The sequence below is a fragment of the Camelus dromedarius genome, chromosome 17, assembly GCF_036321535.1.
Source record: "Camelus dromedarius isolate mCamDro1 chromosome 17, mCamDro1.pat, whole genome shotgun sequence".
NCBI classification, from domain to species: Eukaryota; Metazoa; Chordata; class Mammalia; order Artiodactyla; family Camelidae; genus Camelus; species Camelus dromedarius.
In genome coordinates this window covers 47998861-48005498 of record NC_087452.1, presented here as the reverse complement: position 1 = coordinate 48005498, position 6638 = coordinate 47998861, and the positions used below count along the sequence as shown (strand labels likewise).

At 42.3% G+C, this 6638-nt stretch overlaps 1 non-coding gene across 1 annotated transcript; it reads right to left on the bottom strand.

Moving 5' to 3' along the window:
- Window positions 1–5364: 5364 nt before the first annotated feature.
- TRNAA-GGC (transfer RNA alanine (anticodon GGC)) lies at window positions 5365–5438 on the bottom strand. Its single transcript has one exon. It is a non-coding gene; the product is annotated as a tRNA-Ala (tRNA).
- Between the last annotated feature and the right edge of the window lie 1200 nt (window positions 5439–6638).

The window sequence follows — 6638 nt, the reverse complement described above, 5'->3', positions numbered from 1 at the left end:
GGGAGGAGAGAGGGTCTGGAGGTGATTTAATCGTCAGTGGCCAAGAATGTGATCAATCATGCCTCTGTCATGGAGTCTCCATAAAACCCCAAGAACAGGGTCCTGAGAGCTTCCAGGTTGGTGTACACATGGAGGTGCAGGGAGAGAGATGGGTTCAGAGAGAGCATGGAAGCTCCCCCAGACCTTACCTGTGTGTCTCTTCCACCCAGCTGTTCCTGAGTTCTAGCCTTTTACAATAAATGGGTGACCTAGTAGGTAATATGTTTCTCTGAGTTCCATGAGCGGATCTGGCAAATTAATCAGACCCAAGTTGGGGATCAGTCAGAAGCATGGGTGACAACCTGGCCTTGCAGTTGGTGTCTGACATTGGGGGAGGGGACAAAGATGGCAGCCATGCAGGAGTGTGCCCCTAACCCGTGGAATCTGACGCTCTCCACAGGCAGAGAGTGTCAGAATGGCATTGAGTTGTGGGACACCTTGGTATCAGAGAATTGCTTGGTGGTGTGGAGCAAAAACACACACGTGGGATGGGTGTGGAAATCTTAGAGGCTGAGGGAGTTTGACACACAGAAAAGGAGGAGGCCATGTGACCTTGCAGGCAGAGTGTGGAGGGAGGTGACAACAAGCCACAGATGCAGGCCACCACTGGAAACAGTTCTCATCATAGCCTCTAGAGGGCGTGCTGCCCGGCTAGCCCCTTGATTTCTGCCCAGTGATAATGATTTTGGACTTCTGGCCTGCAAAACAAGAGGGAATCAACGTCTGTCGTTCTGCACCACCAGGTTTGTAGTCATTTGTCACAGCAACCGTGGGAAACAAATGTAACTACCATATTGGGTATGGTAGATGTGTTTCAGGTTCTCACTTTGGGACAACTCACCCGGCCCTTTTTGCAAAGTCTCATGACTGTGACCACATTAAAGGCAAGCAGAGATGCTAAAGTGCTCAACAAAGAGGCACCTAGCAGAGAACCACAGTGGGGAGGCCTGGCCCCCTGGGACTCACAGGACGGGTGGAATCTCGTAGACAGTCTGCACTGGAGTCACCCTGCACTATCCTCAAGACCCTAGAGAATCCTCATTAAAAGTTACAGTGCTGACTTTGTTAAAAATACAGTGGTCCAGGGGAGCGCAGATGTCTGCAAGAAGCAGGCCCAAAATTGGCAACAACAAAACAGCACTAGAATGGGCCTTGGTCTGTGGTCCAGAGCAAGTCAGCTGGCTGAAATGGCAAAAGATGACCACGGAACGTACAGGCACTTGCCAGGCATTCCCTGGAGAAGGAAACACGGTCAGCATCTGGATTTCCTGAGATCAAGCGGAGTGGGACTCAGACTACTGTGGTTTGGCATTTAAAGGAAGTGTGAAACTAAAGCTTAAATTTTCAAGTCATAGTAATTATAAAACTAGAGGAACCTTGGAAAAACATTCAGTAATATGGTCTCATACTGATGAAGAAACAGGCTCACAAGAATTGTCAGAGTCTCAGTTTCTGTGTCTTTAAAATAGGAAGTTGGACAAAACCATCTTAAGTGATTCTTTAATTAAGACTTCTGATCTTATGAATTAAGTTGATAACTGACTCTGGCATTCAGTACTGGGAAGAAATCCAAAGTGGATCTGAATACTTTAAAATCACGATAGGAGCTGAAATTCAGAAGCATTTTATTTTTCTCCTCAAAAATATTGCTGGGGGGTGGTGGGTACAGCTCAGTGGTAGAGCACGTGCTTGGCATGCACAAGGTCCTGGGTTCAATCCCTAGTGCCTCCATTAAAAGGGGGAAAAGAATTAAAAAAAAACAAAAAGAATGTTAGAGGGGAGAGTATGGCTTAGTGGTACAGTGCACACTTAACAGGCATGAGGTCCTCAGTTCAATCCCCAGTACCTCCATTAAAACAAGTAAATAAGTAAATCTAATTACCACCCCCCCAAAACAAAGCAAAACAAACACAAAATAAAAAGTAAATATATAAACTAAAATATTTTTAAAAAGGAGATTGCTGGGATCTGAACTGATTATTAACAGAAACAGCTATCATCTTCCAGGACGGTTTAACATTAATTATAAAATGCCAAATCTCTTTTAAAAGCTTGTTAAAGTAAGTCTTGGGACACTAAATAAATGGTGGACAAGTAGGGAAATGAATAGAAAAACCTCTAAGAAGTATATAATCGTAGTTTTTTAAAACCTAAAATACCCCAAAGAAGATAACCCTGCCCTCAAAATATGTACAGATCTAACCTCTTCTCAGCGCCTCCACTGGTTTCATCTTGATCTAACCCACCACCATCTTTTACGTGTATTATTCCAAAGTCTTTCTGAATCACTCCCTGGCCACCCCTCTCCCGCTATGGTCTATTCTTAATATAACAGCCAGAGGGATCCTTTTGAAGTATGTCCAATTAAGTCACTCCTCTGCTCAGCCTTCCCTCCTCTCCCCCCAGGCTTTTCATCTCCTGGAGATCACAGCCAGAATCACTGCAATAGCCTGTGAGGCTTTTCTGGCCCAGCTGCTCTGCCCACTACTTCTCTGAGCTCATTTCGCATGGGCCCACTTGCTGTCCTTCAAGCACACCAAGCAGGCTCTCACCTCAGGGCCTTTGCACGTCTCATTCCTCTAACCTGAACACTCCTCCACCCTAGACAGGCATGACTCCCCCCCTTGCTTCCTCTGTACCTGCTTAAATGTTGCTCTTCCAAGAAGGTCTTCCCTCCCCAGCTCAACTCCTCTCACCTCCTTACTCAGCTTTACTTTTCCCCATGCTGCTAATGGCCACATGAAATACCTCTCCTTGTGAATTTGTACATTGTCTGTTTCTTTCCACTAGAATGGAGATAGAGACTTTATTTCATTCACTGCTGTATCCCTAGAGCTTGGAACAAAGTCTAGCACAGATTGGGCACTCAAGAAATACCGGTTGAATGAGTAAGTGAATATAAAGTAGTTTTTAAGATACAGGATTTTGGGGTATGATATAAAAAGAAACTCAGAGGTAATCTGCCACAAGTCTGTCTCCAGAGCTCAGGGATGTCATCAAAGACCTTCCCCAGCCCTGTCCTCAGGGTGTTGGCTTTTGGCGTGAAGGTGGTGGTTTCAAGGTCACAAAATAGCTGCTGCAGTTCTGAACATCACATTCTCTCTCAGATATTTGTGTTCATTCCCTTCCACAGGGAGAGGAGGGAATGGCTGTTCTGGGGGGCGGGGATGGGTAACAACAGAGGGTTTATCACAAATAATGGGGAGCATATCTGTCATTCAGCATCTGCTTTCTGATAAAGCATGAAGGTTGGGAATTACTGCCCATAGCTGAACTTGAATATTTATTTCTGATGGTGTGTTCCCTGTGTTTCTGTCACTTCTTTCTCGACCATGTAACAGCCCAGCATTCTGACCAGCTTGCTTTGGAAATTGGCCAAGAAATGCTAGCTTGCTCTCAGGGCTGAGTGATGTTGGCATTTAACTTTCTCACCTGGCAAGAACAACTCCAGAAAAGACCCTTTCTCCTTGTATTACCCTCCTGGTCAACCAGCAACCTTCAGGCCAAAGCTGTGAACATATATTTTCTGGCAGCCTCCTTTGTGGCCACTTCAGGACCAGGCCTGAGCTGGAAACTTCTTTTGTGTGGAGGAACTTCAAGACCAGCCCCACCGCCCTCCCTCAGCTTCTCTGAGGGCAAGAAAGCCGCAGTTCCATCACCGATGTCGAAATGGCAAATGAGAAGTGATGGTTTGAGTAGAAAGTACTGTCTGGAAAAGAAGAGAAAGAGGCAGCGCTCTGACAGAGCTGTTCACACTTTCCCTGCACAGCTGGGTGGATTTCCCCAGACCCGTCTGCTTTCTGGCACGGTGACTTAACAACCCAAGAGCCTCCAAGGTAAGTTGGATTTCTATCATACGCATTTAGCAGCTAAATCACCAAAAGTCACTTTCGAAGTTTCATGCAAAGCTGCATCTTTACCCAAGGTCAAGAGTTCAATAGAAGTTAGCAAAAAAAGAAAAAAAAAAAAAAAAAAGGGAATTGGGGGCAGGAGGTAAGAAAAGAAGGGGAAAATATTGATAGATTATCTCTGTTCAAAAGCCGCTTTCCTTTTGAGGGACTTTGTGCTCAGAAAAGTAGATAAAAAATAGTTCCACCAAAAAACAGGACACAGATGAACTTATTTTCCAAACAGAAACAGACTCACAGACAGAAGACAAACTTACAGTTCCCAGGGGGGATGAGGGGAAGTGGAGGGATAAATTGGGAGTCTGAGATTTGCAGATACACACTACTATATATAAAATAGATAAATGACAGGGTCTACTATATAGCACAGGGAACTGTATTCAATATCTTACAGTAACTTATAATGAAAAAGGATATGAAAAGGAACATATGTATGTGTATGTATGATTGAAACATGATGCTGGACCCCAGAAATTGACACACTGTAACTGATACATTGTAACTGACTATACTTCAATTTGAAAAAAAAAAAGAATACAAATAAAAAAATTGTTCCTCAATAAATAGGGTGGGAAATATAGTAGAAGGATGGACATAAATTATATTTCTGTGTATGTTGATTTCTACCCCTGCCCCTCTATTGAGTGAATGTGAAGGAGGGTAAGCATTTGAAGTTTAGTAAACAAATAACCCACATTTTAGGCTACTTTCCTCACCACACTTAGATTCAGTTGTCTGGCCTGCCTGTGGCAAAGGCTGTCAACTGATTTTATACTAAAGTTGTATGTAAAATCTGTTTAAAACAGAATTTCTTTAGTAGCAAAATATGTAGTCTCTTTATTGCTTTTGTCAAAGCGATCATGAATCCAATACCAGGAACTTTTTTTTTTTTTAATGGATACTCTTAAAATCTTGTGTTATTTGCACAGAGGAAGCCAAAAACCAAAAAGGACCCTTAGAATAGGCTGGGCTCCATCCCCACCTCATGACCATTTAACAGTGAGATTTTCAGAGTGTCATTTAACCCTCAGGCTCAGAGCCTATTTCCTTTTTTTTTTTTTTTTAACATTTCTTTATTGAGTTATAGTCATTTTACAATGTGTCAAATTCCAGTATAGAGCACAATTTTTCAGTTATACATGAACATACGTATATTCATTGTCACATTTTTTTTTGCTGTGAGCTACCACAAGATCTAGTATATATTTCCGTGTGCTATACAATATAATCTTGTTTATCTATTCTACATATGCCTGTCAGTATCTATGAATTTTGAAATCTTAGTCTGTTTCCTTCACCTTAATGGGAACTTAACTATGAAAAATTCTGTTTTTCTCAATATTAAGTGATTAACAGCTTTTTTCCCCCTTTTTTGGAGGGAGAGGTAATTAGGTTTATTTATTTACTTATTTTTTGGAGGAGGTACTGGGGATTGAACCCAGGACCTCATGCATGCCAAGCATGTGCTCTACCACTAAGCTATACCCTTCCCTCCATCATACAGCTTTAGATTCCATAGTCATTTGCTATCTCTGGAGCTCTTATTTAAATTCCGCCTTATTCTGGAAGAAATCCCAAGTGGCTCTAAGGACCAGTTTATAGGATTTTGGTGTAGCGTTCAGATTTTTAATGTTTTTCTGAAACTATACCACAGTATCAGAATGAATTTTGAAAGCGTTGGTTCTAATTTAAGATGGTTTAAAACAGGATTGTGTCTAGAAATCTTCATTTATAACTTGCACCAAAATAATTGAATCTTGCCTCTTAAATGATCGACATATTCCCTCTTCCCCAACATATATAAAAATTTTTAAAAGGCAGACATCCTTCCCTCTCTGGGATCATCTTAATAATACATTGTAAGAATGACCTCAAGAAGGAATGACACCTACTGGCAAATTGATGATTTGAATTAAAAAAAAAAAAAAAGAATTCTGTCTCAAAAAGACCATACTTTTAGCATTTAGGTCCATGGTTTCTCTGTTTCCCAGAACTGGGGGATCACGAGAGCAGAGCTGGAAAGACGAAGGCGGAAGTGGAAGCAGCCCTGCCCCTCGAGGGTAGCATTTTTATTGGCGGAAAAGGATTTCTTTACATGTCACATGAAAACCTCCAGTGTGTTTTACCCAAAACAGGGGAACTCTGCCACTGAACCACCACTCACCTGTCAAATGAGGAATCATTATTGTTTTCACTTTATAATCCAGTCCACAACTTTCACCACCCGACGCAAAGCATGAAAATGTATTTTTTCATTATGGTCTAGCTTTCTTCTGAAACTCCCACCTTTCCCTCATTTCCACCACCGTGATGGATTTAACGCACACGAGATGAGTTTGATCTGGGTGGCTTTTTATATGTGGCTTCTTTCTCTTACGATGTTGTCAGCGTTCGTCTGGGGTGTACCGTGCATGCATACCTCCATGTTTTTCAGTGTGATTAAATCTATACAACGTAACATTTCCATTTAACAGCTTGAAGTCTGCAGTTCCGTGACATTAACTGCATTCACATCGTTGCAGAAATACCCTCAGCTTCCATCTCCAGTACTTTTTACCGAGAGAAACTACGTCCATTAAACTCTAACTCTCCTCAGCCCCTGGCAACCGCCATCTACTTTCTGTCTCCGATTTTGAGCTCCCCGAATACCTCTTCTAAGGGGAATCAAATAACGTTTGTCCTTTTGCGATA